This window comes from Harpia harpyja, chromosome 1 (assembly GCF_026419915.1).
Source record: "Harpia harpyja isolate bHarHar1 chromosome 1, bHarHar1 primary haplotype, whole genome shotgun sequence".
NCBI classification, from domain to species: Eukaryota; Metazoa; Chordata; class Aves; order Accipitriformes; family Accipitridae; genus Harpia; species Harpia harpyja.
The window spans coordinates 92,375,166-92,395,293 of record NC_068940.1 but is presented as its reverse complement, the minus strand read 5'-3'; the positions used below and the strand labels follow the sequence as shown (position 1 = coordinate 92,395,293).

General features: G+C 43.4%; 1 long non-coding RNA gene across 1 annotated transcript; it reads left to right on the top strand.

Annotated features, from left to right (window-relative positions):
* Nucleotides 1-14,590: 14,590 nt before the first annotated feature.
* On the top strand, nt 14,591-19,435 carry LOC128149935 (uncharacterized). Its single transcript, XR_008237893.1, has 3 exons — nt 14,591-16,052; nt 16,161-16,294; nt 17,078-19,435. It is a non-coding gene; the product is annotated as an uncharacterized LOC128149935 (long non-coding RNA).
* Nucleotides 19,436-20,128: the final 693 nt, after the last annotated feature.

Sequence of the window (20,128 nt, the reverse complement as noted above, 5' to 3'; positions counted from 1 at the left end):
AAGTAGTGAACTGTTGTAAAAGACTAGAATGTCCCATCACTTAGTTAGAATCATAGAATAGAATCACAGAAGTTCCATAAAAGTATCTCACACAGATGTGATGGTATAAAGCAGCAATTCAGAGACATTGTGACTGAGATTCTTCTTTCTTCTTTCGTTTTCCTTTTTCTCTTTACTTTTGCTTTTTCTAGTTCTTGTCTTAGCCACCCTACCTTTTCAGCATCCTCTGTGAGCTGTTCTGGCTGAATGGAATTTATAAATGTCTGATTCAACAAAGTCAGCATTGTGTCTGGCATCTTTGCTACTAGCCAAAAGCCTGGGATTGACTAGTTGTGAACACTATTTCGCAGAATGTTTCACAAAAACATTGGTTTCAGAGGACCCCAGAGGTCAGCTGGGCCAGCCTCCCACCAGAAACAGGGCTTAGCACCAGCCTGGGAGCAGAGCAATGTTTGGCTTTTTGGAAACCATTTCTGTTCCTGTTCCCACAGGTCCATCACCAGTGGTGGAGTCGCAAGCACAAACAAGGCTTCAGTATGGTAGCCGGTACTTTTAAGCACTGTCATAAGCAATTTTAGGCCATTTGTAAAGAAAGCACAAAACTTGGGACAAAAAAATCCCCCCAAACCCAAATAAAGTTATGGTTTCAGATGGTGATCCTTCAGTAGTAAGAACTTCTTTTGGCACAAAACCCTGTTGTTTTTGCTGTTGCAGACCGTGGCCAAGCTGCTTGTCTACCTGCGCGAAGCAGGTTACACTCCTTTGACTACTCTGCTTTTTCTAGGACTTCAGGCTGTGTGCCTTTCACATGCAATGAACATACTACTTTTTTCTACAGTTGATTTAGGGCAAAAATAAAGCATTTTATTTCCTGTATGCTAAGTAATTTTGTGCAGCATCAGGTTTAGTCTGACTTTTGAACGTACACCCGATCAAGGAGATCAATATACCTTCCTATTGCTAGAAGCAATAAATGACACGGTGAGGGAGGAAAGCAATAAATATCCCTGTGACCATAGCTTTGAAGCAATGCAGTTGCTTTCCACTGGAAGTTTAATTTCTTCATGTTTTTAGTTAAAAGCTTTTATTAATTTTAACTGAAGTAAATACACTGCTATACTTTGCTATTCAAATAAATCCTTTTTCAGCTCTGAGTCCTTGGAGTTTGAATCTTGTCCAGCCATTTTCTGCTATCTGCCAATTCCTTTCTAAGTGCAAACCTGACACTCTTGCCAATAAATCCACCTTCGTGCCATTTAAAATCATCTGCCGTCTTTTCTCTGGAGCTAATCAAAGTTTGCAAGAAGACATATTTTTAAAGGGAACCAGCTCTAGAATTCAGGCCATTTAAATTGTGCAATTTAATTAAAAGAAATTGCAGCAAACAATAAAATAGAGAAGTGGTACAAATTGTTTGAAAGCTCACTTATTTTTATTTTCTTTTATGAATAATTGGAGAGGAAGTTTTCCAGGGAAGAATTTGGGGGTTTATGCTGTTTTATGTGCTGCTCTCCTAATCCACTTTTTTAGACTTCCTGAGTACAGCACAGCAGAGCCCAGCCATGCTTCATAAGTCAATTGCAGCCTGTTAAACTCAAAGCACCATTTTATTTTTACCTTCTGAGACAGCTGGGCTGATAAATGGATGGGATACCGGCACTCCAGGAGACAGCCGCGATCTCTGCACAGGTTAATAGTCTCGTGTCTTTCAAGAACAGCATTTCCAGTGTCTGTACATGCATGCATGCATGATCACACACAAAATTCTAAAAGGATTAAGTCTGTGGAACATTTTTAACGTGTGAGTGTCACACTGTACAGTGGATTCCAGTTATTTTTCTTTTATTAAAATGCAGTAACAATGTCATTATTATATTGCTAATATATCTATGACTGATCTGAACCCTGAAATACACAGTGGCCACCTGAGTTCTTCCAGGAAATTGGATTAATTGTTGAATTGTTGGAATTTCTTTTTAAAAACGTGCTACTCCTGCTGGTTAACACCACATGTAGGGTTTAAACGATATTTCTGAGTGATTTATTGGTCCAGCAGAAAAGTCTGGTGCTAAACTTTTCCACTGGGATTTGCTTACATTAGGAAGCAATGCAGGTGGCAGTCTATTTCAACACAGAATGGATTTTTTCCCCTTTCTTTCTGATAAATGAAGTGCTTATGTAAGGTGAGAGATTGAAAAAAATGAGAAGCCTGAAGCCCTTGGAGGCTCCATCTGAAAGATCCACATGCGGGCAGAGGAATGCAGGGTAAATCTGATGCAGTTTCTGTACCTGCTCGCCTCAAGGATGGTGGGAGCCTCCTGGCTGCGCCTCAGCCAGCCGTCCTGGGGACGCTGCTCAGGAAAAGCTCCTCGTTGCAGCCAAGAGTTCGCATTTAGAAACATTTAGCATCTTGTGCAGCACAAGAGGGTATTTTGACACCAAACACGTTTCATCCATCACTTGATAGTAAATCATTCCCATATCCTCATGGTAGGCATCCTTTATTCTTTGAGCTTTTGTCTCCTGTTTTCATTTTGTGCGTAATATATAGGATCTGGATTGGAATTAGTGCTCAACAAATTGTCTATTCTGAAGCTTTATTGTGTGTGAGACCACTCCCTTGTACGTATCGTCTTTCTCCCAAATGATTCTTTCGGTGTCATTTAATGACAAACACTTGATAGTTTTTACTGTCAAGTATTACAGGTAAATCTAGCAGTGTCATATTCTTAAATTATTGTAGCGCTTGATTAAATTAGCTCTTTTAAAAGGGATCCAGGTTCACTAATAGTGTTTCCTGCAATGCGCATCTCTAGAGAAAACTGAGATCTGACTTTTTATAGTCAGAACCAATTAGGCTCATCCTTCCCCCCCCCCCCCCCCCTTCTCTCTGCAGCGTTCAGATGAATCGCATTTTTCAGGCACAGTTCAAGCAGACTGTCAGGTCTCCGGGGCTCTCTGCCTCCTGGGCTCTGCATTCCTACTGTCAGCTGTGAAAAATAATTCCCCTTTTGCAGTTGTGTCCAAGGAAAGTAAGATGATAAATCCACAAGTTAAATTTAAGAGGAGGGAAGTGCATTATTGTTTACTCAGCATTGAATAAGGTTTTGTTCTAGGAGATACGGCTGCTGTGGGGCACGGGAAGGTGTTCTTGGGTTTAAAGCTTTCTAGCTCATGAAGTTGTTAGGATTCATTGTCACTTAAAAGAAAATTTAGGGGTTTGTTCTTAGTCAAAATCCTGGGAGTACCCTAGATGTGGCAGTGGTTTTGAAAAACACCAGGCTGAAAGAAAAAAAAAAAAGGAAGAAGAGAGTGAACTGTAAACACAGCGTAATGAAGCCTTGAGGAAAAAATCAACAAAAAATCCCCAACGTGTGCAGGCTGAGTGTAAATAACTTCTTTCAGATAAAATTCATGATAGAGTAGACTTGCTGTTCAACTGCTCTGATGAAACTGCAGTATAATTAAGAACTTTCGAACCAGAAGAAAATGTTAGATCTTTTAGCTTTGGAGGACTGAGAAGTTCTGCCCGAGGTAGGGGAGAGGTGCAGGTACAAAGTCAGTCACTTGGAATCATTGCTCAGTTCTCTGTGCAGTATTTGTCTGCAATATTCTTTTCTTTGCTGTAATGCCATAGTAAAGCTTTGCTGTGGAGAAGAGATGCTAGAACTTTAATCACTGCTAAGTCTGCAAAGCGATTGAATCTTCAGTTTACAGCGACAGAAGTCTCCCGTTTAAAAAAAAAAAAATTTTAAAAAAAAAGGAGCCATTATAATGAAGGTTTAGGTCTCTTGCCATTCACCTTTTCACCTTTCAAGTTTCCTGCCCCTCATTATATCACTGTTAGATTTAATACACATCAGTATCAATTCAGCACAGCCATCTAGCATCCTTGCTCTGTACAGGCAAACCCTGTCACTATTCTAATAAACCTTTAAATGTATCCAAATCCTTCTCAAGTCTTTCAGACAACACAGCATATGTGCTTTGCTCGCTGTCACATGGAAGTGATTAGTTTATTTCTAAATGCCAAGCTTCCGAGAAATAAAGCAGCATGGTAAATGCAGCTACCTTCCTTCTTTAACTTGGTTTTAATAGCTTGCTGTACTAATGGCCAGAATTGTAATTGGGTGGGAGAACTTTGAGCTGCTCCATATTTCAACCAGTGGAATATTAATATTATATATTGGAAACATTTTCATAGACCACAAAAGGCTAATGTGTCTCAGGAGCGAGATTCGTTCAGGAGGGGCCAAGGTCGCCATGCATCTCGGCTTGCCTGCTCCCAGGTAAGCCAAGCGCAGCGCCAGGCATGTCGGGTCCTGTGCCTTGCGGTCCCCTGTCCCAGCCTCCGCGTTTCCCCCATAACAGCGTGCTGTAGCCACTCAGGACTCGATTTACTCTGCTGCTCAGCTGGCACCGGGTCGCAGCGTGGGCAGAGGCCATGGTGCTGCCTCCAGCCAGAGGACCCTCCAGGAGGAGCTGCCTATGGAGGGATGCACGGAGGCAGGTGCCCAGCAGGCGATTAGAGCAGATCCTGCAAAGACTTAATTTTTTGACACTTTGGGTATTTCTGTGGCAGTTAATAGTATTCTCATTGCAAGCCTCTGCAGGACTGATGCCCGCGATGTGACATCTGTGACACCCAGCCCCTTCTGGCACGTGGTGGTTGCCCGTTAGCCAACAGCCGTGGCACTGGGCGAGTGTATGCGAGCATATGATGAAAAGGGAGAATTAATACGAATTACGAGCAGTGTATCTTATCTCTTCTAATTAATTCATAAGAAAATTGTGCGTGTAACAAGAAAAATCCTGTTCCTTGTGCTGATTACAGCAATCCAAACAACAAGTCAAGAAATCCCAGAACAAGAACCTTACTTGGACTTCCGTGACTGTCCTCACTGGTAGGTTATTATCCTGCAAGAGTTAGTAATTATGGGATGAAGAGAGAAGTTCTGTGAAGAAGCCTGAACTGAGACAGAGGAAAACCAAGAAGTATTTTTACTTACTTAGTTACAAAGAAAGAGGTTAATTGCTGTATGCAATTACAATACAAGATGGAATAAATTGGTCTGAACTCAGCCACTAAATTGCAGTTTGCAGAAGGTACCGAACCAGGGCAATAAAAGCTGGAGAGGAGTTGAAGAAATTCAAAAGTATTTCCAGTGCTGGATATTTGGTAAGAACGAGGGCAAATAAAGATAACTGAAAAGGTAAATAATTTTTTTTATATCTGCCAAAGTCACTGCAAGGGATTAAAAGGAAAGGGTATTTGGTTCCTCATCTCAAGTTAAATTCACTGGGGAGCTTTTCCTCCCCTCCCGTTTGCTCTTTCACACACGGTTGCATCCCCCATGCAAAGACTCCGCACAGGTATGCAATGCACAGGCTGACTGCACTCGTGCTGAGGCAGAAAGCAGAAAAAAATCCTGTATTGTCATTTTCTTTACTGTAGCCTGTGAAAAATCTCAGATAGTCTCTGTAAAGAACAGCAGTTCCCAATGCTAAGTAGAAATTACTGATTGAAGAATGACTGGCCGTGGATGGCCACAGAGTGATTTCTTTCTCATACACTTAAAAAGTACGTTGTTGACTTTAGATTTTTCTCCCTCACGCAGTTTTCCTACCTGTAGCGTTGGTTAGTGATTGATGTTTTAGAGACAGTCTGGGAAAAGTAATTAAGACAAGCAGGTCTGGAAGTACTTTCAGGGATTTCAAATAGAGAAAGATTGAAATACACTTTGAGAAATAGCCTTGAAGATGTAATAGCAGTTTGGTTTTCAAGTGTGCCGTGGCAAACAGTATTTTTTGTTGTCCTTCTAGCTGTATCTCCTTCCTGTCTGTGTGCAGCAGTCCTTTCCGGCAAAATCCCTTTTAGTCATTCAATGTATAAGAAACTTTAAAAAAACATTAGAAATGAACAAACAAAAACCCAGGTGGTTTTTTACCAAGTGGTAAAGCTGAGCATCAAGGTTGACTGAAGTGCACCCACGGACGTACAGTCTAATCCCTTTTGCTTTGGGGAGACGTGTGTCCAGGGAAAGGGAGAGGTACAAGCACACCGAGCCTACCGCTGTTATCTCAGCATTTCCCATCGCAGCTGAGCCGCAGCCTTCCCAGGCACGGCGTTACCACCACCAGAGCTGTTTGCAGGCTCCATCAGTGTCCGAATAAGAAAAACGTGGCTCGTTGCTGGGAACAAAATACTTTTTATCCAATACGAAATGCTTTGCTAGTGAAATCTGATACAGGCTTCACGTTCAAATAATCTGTGTAAAGTTCAGTTTGCTGCACTTTGAGACATGAGCACTCAAAGTGCTTTGGTTAATGAGCGGGAGCAGGGAGCGCGCAGCCCTCTCCTTCGCCCCTCAGCCCTGGGGTGCCAGTGGCAAAGGGGGGAAGGATTTTGGAGACGGTGGCAGGTTGGGAAGAGCAGCCTGTCGCTTTCACTGCCCAGCAGTAAGGATGGCTTACAGACTTGGCCAGGCTTCAGAGACAGTACAAGGGTTCACGTGGTTTTATTTTGTTGTCTCCCGTTCTCCGCGTTAGGTGCGAGTGCCCTGAGCTGGCGCTCGAGAAGAGACCGCCTGCCCCTGCAAACCGCTCTGCCGCTGCCGGGCGGGAGGGTTACGGCAGCTCCCACGGCGGCCACAGGCAGCGGGGAAAAATGGGGCTGTTTCAGTGCCTTGTAGAAGAAAGCCTGAGTGATCGTGGGTGAGGCTCAGAGCAATAAGAATAAACTTCTCAGGTCATAAAGTTTGATCTCCTTCCTTACTGCCTTATTGTTCTGGTAGCTCGTAATCATCTTGTGAGCTAATAGCCCTCCTCTTCCGCTGTCAGAGCCAAATAACAAGTCCCCACGTGAAAGCTACAGTTCCACTTAGGTGTCTCCAGGTGCATGATGTGGAATTGGTGCAATCAAATTTAATCAATTTCTAATATTTCAACCCGAAAAGTCATCTAAATCTCATACATAATATTCCGGTATTCCCATCACCCTTACAATACCAACTAACTCTGCCAGACCCACAGATTTCATTAGGATTCTCCTACCTGCTTAATAAAAAATATTAAATAAAATAACTTGAAATGCTGAGCCTTCAAAAATGGTAGTACCCATCTTTAACTGACAGCTGCCATCTCAACACAGCCCATGGTCATCTTCCTCTTGGCCAGCTTCTGCCCACGACAAAAGTATGTGGTTAAATAACTGGTTTCTGTATGGCACCTCTTAACTGAGGTGCAGGTAGCTTACACCCAGCACACCCCACTGTGCAGAAGATTGCTCACCTTACTGAAGAATGGTATGAGATTAGGTTGAAGGTAGACAACTTTGGGGAGTATATACAGACCTTCATGTCTTTCATTATCTTTTGACTTCATAAATGTTTCTAAATCATAGTTCAATAATGAGGACGGACTAAAATGGCTACAAATGTTGAGACTGCTTGGTTTTCCCTCTTTATGATATATTTTTGGCTCACATATTGACGCTGTTCCTTTGATAGATGTTTTGCAGTGGAGACAGGCTGGTCATTCCCAGTTTCTGTGCAACAAAATCTTTTTCAGGTGGGATATGGGCACTTGCAGTTTTACATTCACATTCCCATTTAATGTCCTTTGCAGGGTCTAACTGGATTTGTCCACATCCCACCTTCTTACCTGTACGAGTTAACTTTGCCAATCAGTTCTGTTTTCAGTAAGTCATTCAGTGCTTACTCCTGCTACCGTCTCTGAGGTGACAGGATAAGGCATCTTCCTTACAAGCCTTTTCTCCTTGTTTGGGATTCTGGTTTTTAAATAGCATTTTTACGTTTATGGAGAGAAATGTCATGCTTGCCCCGCACTCGAGTTCTTCAGCTCAGCTGATGTCATTAACCTGTTTCACTGGTTTCTTAAAGCTCGACATTAGAAATTGAAAATCTGACTCAAATACTTACCTCAATTGCTTTGTTTTCCCTTTTAATTTGGAATAAATCAAGTCATAAGGAAGTGGCATCAATGTCTTGTCTTAGCTGATGTCCACCTGGGTAAGTTAGCTCGATTCTACAGTGGTTTTTGGCATATGGAGCAGTACTCGGCCAGGCTCAGTATCAGGTGGGTTCAGAGATCCCCACCGTGGGCAGGGAAACCGCAGAGCAGAAGGAAAACATTAAGTGTTTTGAAACAGTTGTGAGAGGCTCTGCAGAATTTATGGCCTTCAGGGGCCCGTGAGAGGTTTACGAGGCCGGAAGGTTTCTGGGGAGCAGTTTTGTGTGGGCTTTTGCAGGTGGCTCCCCGAGATCATACGTCTCCATTTGCTGGAATCGCCTTGTTGCTGGAACTGGTGCTGCTTTGGCTTCCTGAATGGCTAGTCACGTCTTTCTGGGGAAGCGGGCAGTTTTGCTGCAGAGCGGCAATTGCGTTCTTGGATCCTCTGCATCACCAGGAGGACGGGCAGGCTCCTGGCATGTAGCATCAGTATCAGTAATCAATGAAGGTCGATATGCCATTTTAGAAAACAATTGTTTGTAAAATGTCTGTGCAAGGCCAGATGGAAAAAAAAGCCTTGTATTCAGGTCAGCCTTTACCGAACAAATTTATTCCTCCAGGTGGTTTTATTTTTCAGTGAAACTTCTTGCAACAATACAGAAGATGGCGAGTGATGTGCCGCAAAAATCTAGTTTTATGTATATTCTCTTTGACTTTTCAGCAGAGGCCTATTAGGTGTTTTCTGATGATCAATTGTTATAATCCCTTTAAATAGCAACAACATAATTTTAAGTTGTTTATTTAGTGTAACGCACAAAGATTGTAATGAGCCAGAAACCTCTGCAGGAATGGTGGCCATGTCAGTGCCTCCTTTCCTGAGATTATCTTTCTAGTCATTAGGAGCCCACTAAAGCTATCGAGCACAGCTGGAAAGAGGTGTTCGTGCCAATATTTCATATGCTTTTCATCCATTGACCACAAAGGCTTCATTTGCTCATCCATCCCCACTCACTCTGTGACTCTGGTGGGAAGTGAGCACACGAGTGTGCAGCTCCACGCTTGCTGTCCATGGGTGACTGCAGCGTTTCCTTCCATGGGTGAGCTGTGCAACGTGGGGAGAAATGCAGCCATGCAGGCACCTGGCTGGTGTGACAAATTCACGACAAATTAATTTCTCTCACAGACTGCCGGATCTCCCCCTTTGCAGGCTTTGAGGCAACGCTTCCAGTGAGAGTGAAGTCTATGGCTTCCCCACCCAGCCTGGCTCGGCAGCGGCAGGTCCCAGTGCTGTGTCCCAGCCCATGGTGGAGAAGTTGAGAAATTCCCACTCCAGTCCTGGAGGATGGAGGTCACTCCCATTTCCCCAGGCTTGCCTCAGTGGCCACCCCTGCCTCCCAGACACATTCGTGTTCTGCTGCCTTTCTTGTCCGTATTTAACATCTTTTGGCTTAAATCCCATTTCTTATGGCTTTGGCTGGAAAGGAAAATGATGGAGAGGGAGGCCGCTGCCATGTGCTGATACGCTAGAGACCATGTGGGAGTTCCCCAATGCTTCCCAGGCGAGAGCATGTCCTATTGCATATCCCACCTGCAAGCTGCTTGCTGGTGAGGCAAGCTCAAGCATTTACTCAGCTTCCAAAAAAATCCCTGCTGGGGCTGAGAGTCATGAGTATTGATAGTATGTCACTGAAGCCTTTATTTACACAACTGGTGCAAGTATCATGGGAAGAGTATTGCAGAAGGGTGGATGAGGGTTGTTTAAAGTGGATTTCAGAAAGAATACAGGAATTGATAATTCAGTTTTATGAATCACAAAACCGGGCAGCTAAAACTTGCACGAGGAGCTATTTGGTAACTTGTAGCATAACCTGCCCACCATATAAAGGTACTATGCATCCTTGAAGAGGTTGCCCTAGCTGTGTTTTAAGGGATATACCTGAATGTAGTTATTTCTCCTGGGTTTTGCTCTCCTATAGGGCTAGCAGCTGGAGAGCATGCTTTCTGATCATATTTTGGTCTTATTTTTAATTTATTTCCCTCACCTTAAAGTATTCATCAGCTGCTGCAACCTGTTGTTTCAGACAGCTGCTAGATCCTAGCTGATGGATTTTATTGATTTCTGACTCTGATCTTGCAAATCTTGTTTCAAATTCATCACCTGCCAGGGCTGTTCTGGAAGCCTGAGCTGAACTGCAGCGTATTATGGATGAGAGAGCTCTCTCGTGGGCTTTCCAGTGCCACGAGCTGCAAAGTCCCTCTGTGTCCCCTGCTCTGGAGCAGCCCACCCTGATGCTCTGAGAGGTCTCAGAGCAAACCCTGACCTCTTCCCCTCCTGCAGCCCCATGCACGGCTGTGCCCGACGCCTCGGCATGCCAGCGCCGGCCCATGCCGCGTTGCACTGCGGAAGAGGGGAGACGAGGAGCTGTGCCCGACCGACGTCAGGCAGTGGCTTGGTGGCCCCAGCTCGGCGGGTGGCAAGCTCCCCCATCCCATCCCACCTCCAGCCCCACTCTCCTCACACACAAATTATGGTCCCGTCCCCTCCACTGCTACGGAAAGCCTGAAAACCTGAACCAGATGCAAGGTTTCACCTGAGTTTACAGACAGCCTGGAAGCAATAACTCTGGGAGGTATAAACTTCTCCTTTCATCGTAATAAGATGTTAACAGGGGGAAAGCCCCACTGCTCCAGGCAGTTCTCTATTAACGCTGCCGCAGCAGCTGGGAAAGGAGAATCTGCTGGATGGGTTTCTGCAATGCCCACCCCCCTCAACCCCCCATGTCGGCAGCTCAGGGTCTCCAATTCACACATCCCCCCCCCCCCCCCCATGTGGTCCCACTCCCGGAGGCAGAGGCTGCCTGGTTGCCCCCCCCAGCTCAGGGTCCCCTGGGTCCCGAGGCCTTTGGTGAGGGCTGTGGGCAGTGGTGCACAGCATTCCTCAGAGGGCTGAACAAAACATCTGTTTGCCATCGCTTGGGGTTGTTTATAGCATTTTGATGCTCTCTTCTGCAACATTTTATTTTAAGGAGCCTGGTGATACTCCCATGCAGAGTGCAACAGAAGTGCAGCTTGCTCCTGGTTTATGTATTTCAGCTAGGGTTGCCTAATAATTTACGAAGTTGACAGAGCACGCTCCCCTCTGATGCAAGGCCAGATACAAGAGCGCTGTTCCCAGCTCTTGCATTGCTGGTCGCAAGCCGAGCCGCTCTGCTCTCCCCCTTGCTTTCTATCGGAAGGGATGTTTGGGCAAAACCAAACTGACCCTTCTTTGACTTGAAGTAAAAAATGACATTATAACTTTGGAAACCAGGCTGAAATTTCTCAACATGCAGCATGGAATTACAGGAGCAGAACCAGCCAGTGCCCTCCTCTGCAGGGCTCTGTACCTATTTGCTTTTCTATCGTGGAAAGTCCATACATGAGGCACGTGGGTCAGGCAGCATTAAGGTTAAGGAGGAACAGAGAGGTAATGTGTTTTCTGCTGGGCAACCGTATCTGCTCCGATTGTGCTGGATTTTCAGCTAAGTGTGACTGTGAAGGGTAATTACCATCATGTGTTACCTGAGATTACAGGGTTGCTTTCCAACTAATGACACTAGGAGAACCAAGCAGTTGTTAATATTTAATCAGACTCTTGGCTTAACAATTGGATAAATGAGGTGTGTAATTACACAATTATAGAAGACATTTCAGATAGGAATTGTGCTGTTATTAATAGTGAAGGTGAAAGCTAGTGAACATACACCGTTCAGTCCCATCAAGCACATCATTAAAAAAGATCTTCAGCACGAGGGTCTAACAGCATGTCCTATGAGATGGTAAACAAAGGTTTCAGCTGCTTTTGAGATAAAAAATCCTGCTTGGCCAAGAGGTTTCAATATAAGAAAAATACCAGACCAGATGTTTTGTTGATGTGGCAAGCTGTAATCAGGGGTAACTAGGGAACATTTAAATATGTACACAGAATATACCACACATTTATGGCCTTGCTTTACGTATCATTTCTCAGCAGTCAGGCAATTTTTTTCCCTAGGTTATTCATTTTAAATTTTACAGGAAACAGAGAGGTACCTTTTAATTCAGTGTAGTACTTACCTGCCCAGTGGAACTTTTCTTTAAAATAAATGTCGTCTAGCACATGCAAGGTGGTGTGTTTGATGGCAAAGTACCGGTCAGAATGAAAATGGAGATGCTGTCTATAATTATTTCATTAGTCTGTTCTTTTAATCCTGTGCTTTATCTCAGCTCCTTAAAAACATTTCATTTTTTCAGGTGATCGTGATTTGATAAGATTGCAATTGTTGCAGTTCTTCAGGGCTCCACTGCAGCGAGCACTAACTGCAATTCTCTCAAGAGTCAATTAGTGGGATACTGGAAAGTTAACATCAAAATCAAAGAACTTGTTGACCAGCATGATTGCAGGTTAGTGATATGAATCCGAATAATGCATGAAATTAAATCTTAGAAATGCCTTGCACAATGCAATGAGGCAGCATTCAGGTGTTAATGTGGTTTCTCAAATGAGAGGATGTAAAAACGAGAAACACATTTGTTGGCAGATGCTATGGGCAACAGTGTTTTGATCTGTTCCTCTTCCCAACTAGCATTCCTGAAAAGTTTGCAGTGATCCAGACCTGGATGTACAGACATTGTTGAATTTCTTGGTGTCTGGTTCTAACTGTGACTAGATAGCACCACTTCTGAAGCGTGCCTTGAAATTGGGGGAAGAAATGTCCTGTCGAATTCACATTAATGTGTTTCTTCTAGAGATATTTATGTTAAGAAATCATGTAATCAGAGAAATGGCTTGCATGCTCACTGCTCAGCTGAGTGCTGGTTTTGTGCCAGTGGCTGAGCTGCACCCTGAGCTGTCAGGTCCTCCTGGCATGTGCTTGCACATCGGTTCCTCTTTAACAATTTGTACTTGGTGTTGAGCTCATGCTGTGAAAAGAGCAGAACCCTTCAATTATAGTGATGCAGAGCCAACAGAGATAATTAGGAAAATAAGATCTCAGCCCCAATGAGGTTAAAATTTATCTATATGACATGTTGGCATAGAATTGTAAAGGAGATACAAAGAAATGTACAACCAGAACAATTTCCTATGGCATGTTACCTTATGATCCAGTTTAGTGCAACCTTTTTCTTCATCCTCTTTCTTCTCTGCCTCACCTTGAGTCTGCCAGTCCTGTCTTACCCAAACTGGTCCCACTGAAATAATTTTCCTGTATTCTGACTTTGTCATGCACCTTCCTAAGTATGCATCTCTGCGGCTCCCAGCCTCACTTTTGAGTTCTGTATAGCCAAGGACTGCGCCTTCCAACCTCCTTGGCAGACCTCTCTTGCTTGTGTGTGATACCCACCTCCTTGTGCTCCCCATTCCTTATAGTACTTTCATTACGTTACCAGCAAGAACAGCTTTGATAAATAGACTTGCAGCTCTCTTTCTTTTCAAGACACGATTCCTCTGTTTCGCTGTCCCCATGGGCTACCTCCAAATTCCTGGATGAAATATTGTTTAGAAACCCAGGAAGCTTGGAGCTGTAATACTTGAACATTGCCCAAACAAGCTAAAATATATTGAACCTGTTTGGTTAAAACACATCTTTCTTTTTCTGCTGAGAACCCACCCTCGTGGCAACTCCATCCTTGAATTGTCCAGGCTGCACGTTCCCCGAGGAAGGACCACCTACGGCACTTGGCTGTGAAACACTTCATGTCTTGATATCCCTGCGTAAATAGATTGGGAATAATGAAATAAGCAGCATGCAAGGCTTTCCACTCCCACCCTACAGACCCATGCTAGCCTGCTCTCTGAGGGGCGAGTGCCCCAGTGGTGAAATCTCCTTTGGCCCTTTCGGCACACAGTTTTTCAGCGAGCAGCAGGGAAACTGCTGTTGGCTGGTGGGTTTGTGAAGGGGTGAAGAGAGAGCTGCCTACAAGGTCCTGCCTGCTGGGAGCATGAGCACGGTGACGCATAATTTCCTGTACCGGACTCCAGCCTTCTCTCAATGCACTACTTTTAAGAGATGGTTTCATTATCTCTAAAGCTTTTTATTGCATCCCATCCCGTTAGTCAAGACATGATCTGTGCCCAGTGCTACTCCAGCAGTTACGATAAAGGCCTTTGCTGTTGGCGTTTGGGGGAAAGTCCAGGACTGACAGAGGGACTTTTCTAGCTAAGGCAAGCAAGATTTATTGGTTAATTAACCTTTGTGGCACCTTGAAAACAGAAAATGCTGCGTATGTAATTACGTATTTTTCTAATGCCAAAGTGGCTTGCATTTAAACCTTTTGAAGCCCTAATGACTTGGTCTGTGAATTCCTGATCCACTGTATCTATAAAATTAAAAATAAAACAGAAAGATGTTGAGTCCTGGCATGTGAAGGAGACTCCTCTTCTCTCATGTGTGGGGTATTCCCTTCTGTACCTCTTGGAGGTTTTAAGTCCAGAAGACTGCAGAGTCAGTGACCATAAAGTACTTATGGCATGAATGCATAAAACATGTATTTAATTAAAATGTGTAAAATACGTAGAATGTTTCAAGGATGCTGCTTTGTAGATTTCTGCAGATTGGGCATATCACTGATTTATGCACTGCCTGGCTTTGCATGTTGTACTGGGCTATTTACTCTTCTCCTCAACTGGAGCATGGACCGTGGCAGCCTTTCCGCTCTGTGCACTACCCCAGTGAGACAGGACGCTTTGCAAAGGGAACACACAGTGACAAATGCCATCTCATGAACATTTGAAGCAGTGCACACACAGATACACATGGACAAGCAATTCTCAAAGTAAAATGAGTTGCTGTTATCGTGGAACTTGGGAGTAAGTTTAGCTTTCTGCCAAACTGATACCTCCCTTTCTCTAGTCATGATTTGCAAAGGCAGCTTTCATGGGTTTCATAAAATCAGTTTGTTTCTGTCTTTTCCTTTGAAGAAAGTCAGTGTCACCCAGACCTCACAGTGCTCTCAGCTGGATGCATGTGTTGGCTGCCCTGTTTGATCCCCACTGAGCTAAATGTGTTTGTTTGCATTTAACCTCCTTTGAAGGGAGAGAGTCCAGTAATGTATCATCTCTCTGTGCCAAGCCAGGGGGATCCTTCCATGGGTTTATCCCACAGCCCCCAGAGGTGGTATTCAGGGCACTTTATAATAACATAGAGACACCAGCTATTCCTCTATGTAATAACTCCGGAAAGAAAGAAAGAAAAAGAGGTTGCACAGAGTGTGGATAAATGTCAGGGCACATCTTACCTTTTAATGAAACTCTAAATATCAAAAGTAAATCTGCTAATGTGGGTGTCGCTAGTCAATGGAGGGTAATCAAAAGGCTTACTCAACTCGCTTTGAAGTTTTGAATGAAGAAGGGTTTCTTTCGGTGCTTCAGATTCTGGTCAATAGGCATGTTAAGTCAAGTGCAGTCAATGAAGTGCAGAGAAGCAGAATGGCTGGGGAAGCCCAGGGAGAGGGAAGATGAGCAATGAGCTCGTATTCTGGCAGGGAGGTGACTGCAAGCCTGCACTCACTTCAGCATAACGAGACAAGTGAAATAAGGCAGTACTGGGTTCTGTAGGACCCACTTATCTTTTATCTGTAGATTTTAATTTCTATTTGTAAAAGAATAGATGGATGTTATGCAACGTTTTTCTATACTCCAGCTGTGGAAAACAAACCACATCTGGCACATAAAATAACAATGAAATTATCTGAAAGCTGTACTGTTCTTAAAAGCAGCCACAAGTACGTGTTCAAATAACTTTCTGGAAAGAATAGATCCAATTTGTCAGATGATAATACATAAGCTTAGAAGGAAGGAAAAATTAAGCCAAGAGAAATATTGCACTTCAGAGAGTTCAAATAAAGAGGTTCCTTTCCACCAAACTTCTGTGGGCTTGCAAGGCATAAATTACACAAACAGCATTTAAAAACAAGAATGCAAAAATCAAAGAGCAAAATTAAAGCTCTGTTCGTGTTCCAGCCGTGCAAAAGTGTGTAGCAGATGTCGGAGGCCTATGGTTAAGCAATCCCCTGGTCTGGATGCACAATTTCAAGCGTGTCCTGCTGGCACACATCTGAAGGTAGGTTGTAACAAACACACTGTCAGCTACGTAAAATACATGGTCTGTGAGAAGAGGAAACACTGCAAATCTGGCAATGACGCTTTCCCTTGTGTTTCTCTAATGAAGCTGCTATTTCATAGTGTTTCTGAACTAGGAGCCACCAGTGGCCCAAGAGCTGTCACACTCCATCTCGGCGAAGACCCACCTCCTTTCCTGGTTCCTCTCTCGCGCTGGTGCTGAGGTTTCCAGTGAAGCACAAGGTAACTTGCTGCATCTTAAAGTGAAGTGGAGCAGTTCTCCTTAACTGCAGCTGACATTTGGGTTCAGAGGATGTATCCCACTTTCACGGTCCGTTATACCCTATTTGGGTGAAAAGACCTGTGCTGCCAAAGGCAGAAAGGAGTAATAGAAGTAAAAATAGCATATTGAAACAGTTTAGCTGAGGGAAATTCTCAAAAGACTATTGATTTTTTTCTTTATTTTTATGTTTAAAGTGATTTCTAAAGCTACAGTCTGATAAAGTTCTTAAAATATGTCAGACTTTACACATTAAGTGGTAGAAAAATACCATGCCTCCTACACTCACAGCAGTGGGAGAAGCATGTTGTGATGACTATACAAAGCCCTTCCTGCAACTGAGTTCTTAATTTAAATATTTTTATCTACCAAACAATAATAAAACATCAGTCAATACCACACACAGATCCCAGATGAATGCAGGACAGAATGCAAATTAAAGGCTTTGCTGACAGCCTAAACAAGAGGGGTTTTCATGCAGGTCTGCAGGCTTAACATTAAAGATCGGGTTCTTGTTTAAACAGCTCCCCTTTACATCACCTCTGCAGCTGCAATGGACCTTACTGTGGGAGTAAATTACATGCCCGCTTAATCTGAGAGGGTTTAGATTAAATGCGAAGTGTCATCCTGGGGGTGGAGGGGATGGGCTGGCTGGGGAGAGGGAGGTGACGGGGGGAGATGCTGTGTACGAGCCTGACGTGAAATCAAATTAACTAATTCTGCTCTGCGTACATTTTATTCCTCAGAATAGCTGTGAGTCTGAGCTGAATCCTGCGATGGGAAATGTTGATTGTCTGCACTTTCTCCCTCCTATTACTGAAAAGATTAAGAAAAAGTATGTTCACATCCACGTTTCCAATATGTTTATTAATATGAAAAGTTTTTGGAGTCCAACACTGCAAAAGCAAAGCATGGGAAGGCAGGCGTAAAATGTACTGGTTCATGTCAGTGGCAGCTGCAGTTTCATTTCTGTAGCAGAGTGATAAATGACAGGAATTCACAATTTTCTCCCAACTCCCTTGGAAGATGTATTCTATAGAATGAAAATAGAAGCACTGAATTATTAAGAATCATCCCCTTTACATATGAAAATGGTACGGTGTCATGTTAAATACACCATATTAAGAGGTCAATTAGAGACCTATTTTGAGTTAATGGAATTAGTTCTTTTTTTATTTTACATTTTAAATGCAATCTTTCAAAGTGTACTGGAGATCGAAGGAATAGAAAATAGAGTAATCCAGTTAAAGGCAGTTAATGCTTGCAGAATGCCTGAGAGCAGTGCTGATGGGTGAGAGGGTGTGATGGGGCAAGGGCTGAGCAGACAGCACCCTTTTCTTCCCATCTGCATTGCCTTCCCTGTGTGTAAGTGAGAAAAGCTACTTTTTTTAGTACATTCCCTGTATCTGAATAGACCATAAAACAAGAGAAAATATGCTTGGGCCCTGGCTCCCAACCACAGCCCTCATTTCACTAAATTTTACAGTACTTTCCTTAAATCCTATTTGATTCAGTGGAAACTGAGTATATGCAAAAGTCCTGAGTGCAATATTGCAACTGGTCAAGGTACAATTGTTGCATTAGTCACTGGACAGTTGTTCAGCCACAGATTTAAGTTGGAATCAGCTCCAAAGGGAAATAGCTAGAGAGAGCTTCTCTACTCTTCAAAGGATTTGCTGCTCCCATGCTGCCCCTGGAACATTAATGCAGATGGAAATTGTCCTGTCCCCCCCATGTTACAAGAGAGGAGAAGGCTGCAAAAGGGGAAGCCTCTGGACCAAAGGACACATCAATAAAGGCGACACTAGGAGTATTTTGGCATCCAAGGACAACAGTCCTGCCCACACACCCCCCAGGACCCCTGCTAGTCTTCTCCCTCCACCCTGCCCAAGCACACATCCATTTTGGCGTTTGCACTGGGGACCTGGATTCAGCTGGAAAATCAACCCGAGAAAAAAACCCAATAGGCTGGTTTTCTTCCAGCTGACTTATTCTTGCCCATGTGGCATAAATCGCTACCAAAATAGATATATATCTATAGTCTCCTTTTGCCTGGTCTCTAGATAAGCTGCACACAGCACTTCTGTATTAGGAACACTGTTTACAGTATAGACATGTGGGATGGCAACTTTTGTCGCCAGAGTTACTGCTTAGCTAAAGAGATGATACGTACAGTGCATGAAAGGGGACACATTTATGCTGTACAGAAGAGCCTGGCGATAGTTTAGCTCACACACGCACACTGCCGCTGCAGCATCGGCACTGAAGAGACTAGACCCTTCTCCAAACAGTACCACTGTACCAGTGCAGTCCCCATGGCTCCATTTCTGTAGCAGAGCAGGCATGAATTCCTCTTGATTCATCTTGTCTGGTCACAGTTCAGGGTTCCAAAATGTTTGGGCCAAGGGTTTCTTTTATTTTGGTGATATGCTCCCTGCAGAGCCGATTATTGGTACCTAACAAAGAAAACCACCAGATCCTAAGCAACCCCAATGCTTGTATAACGGTAATTTGAAAACTGTATGGGGCATAAGATTAAGAATGTTGCATTTCCAGTTGGTTGAACCATGTAACTGGGTAGAGCTCTTCTCTCTATAGCTGCTGGGACTAAAGGGTTGATGTCAATGTTAATGTTAGGAGGAGACTTGTCATCCAGGGCTTTGCCACAGAGCCCGCATCGCTACCTCTTGCTACTGTGGAGGCCTGATCCTGCACTGGAGAGATGCCGGCCACCAACCCAGCCCTCCCGGCTTGGGAATTCGAGCCACTCACTTTCCTGTAAGCTGGGCCACAAGACCGCTCATTTCCTGGCACTTTCTGACTCTTGATCTTATTCCACTGATTTTTCCTTTACAAACAACAGGGGGAAATCTGGGAAAGCTGTGGAAAACAGAAAGGAGAAATAGGTCACGCTAGAAATTCTGAAACCTCAGCAAAGCTCTTGTTTAAAGTGATTAATTCAGTGACCTCTGACCACAAGGCAGACCTTCAATTTGCCAGGAGAGGATAAAAGAGTCAAGATCTGAATGAATAAAGAAGGGATGAAGGGTGAGTTAATCCAGTAACTGTGAAGGAACATTGGAAATAAAAATACTCAGCATATATTCTTCTTCTCTTTAGTCCTTCTATTGCATGCACTTTATTTCTGGATATGGTGGAATATCAGGTACATTTATATTCTTTTTGATCTCCCCTGTTTGATCCAGATCCAGCCAGCAAAGCAGACTGATGCTCTTAATGCTATTAAGTAGCACAGTCTGCATTTATTTATTTTTTTAGAAAAGAAACTAAAAAAGTACTTGCAAAACGGTACTGGGTTAAAAGAAAATTAGGTATTCCAGCAGCTTGTAACATTTCCATCTTTACTTGCTGAGGTTTCTCATCCTAAAATACACATTTTTTGCAAGGGAAAGTGACAAACTGGTTAGTAACACTGAACACTTTTGCCAGAGTTGCCTGCAAAACTCCCATGCAGAGTATAATCTTTCATCTATAGTTATAAGCCTGTAAGCTGCTTATACTATTTTTACTCTAAATTCACCATTCATTTGGTTAGTCTCCAGCAATTCAGATCAAATTTACACTTGGAAGTTCTCTAGTAATTTCCAGTTAACACCCTTAAAAAATGAGAAAGGAGTCTTGAAATAAATTGTCTTAGTAATGTACATATTTTTGCTGCTGGACATTAAGCAGATACCTCCTTTGTAGTATCTGATATCCTTTGATATCAGATACGATAGCTTCGAACATACCATTTTCTCCCAAGTAGAAAAGAAGACTTGTGGGAAACTCATTTT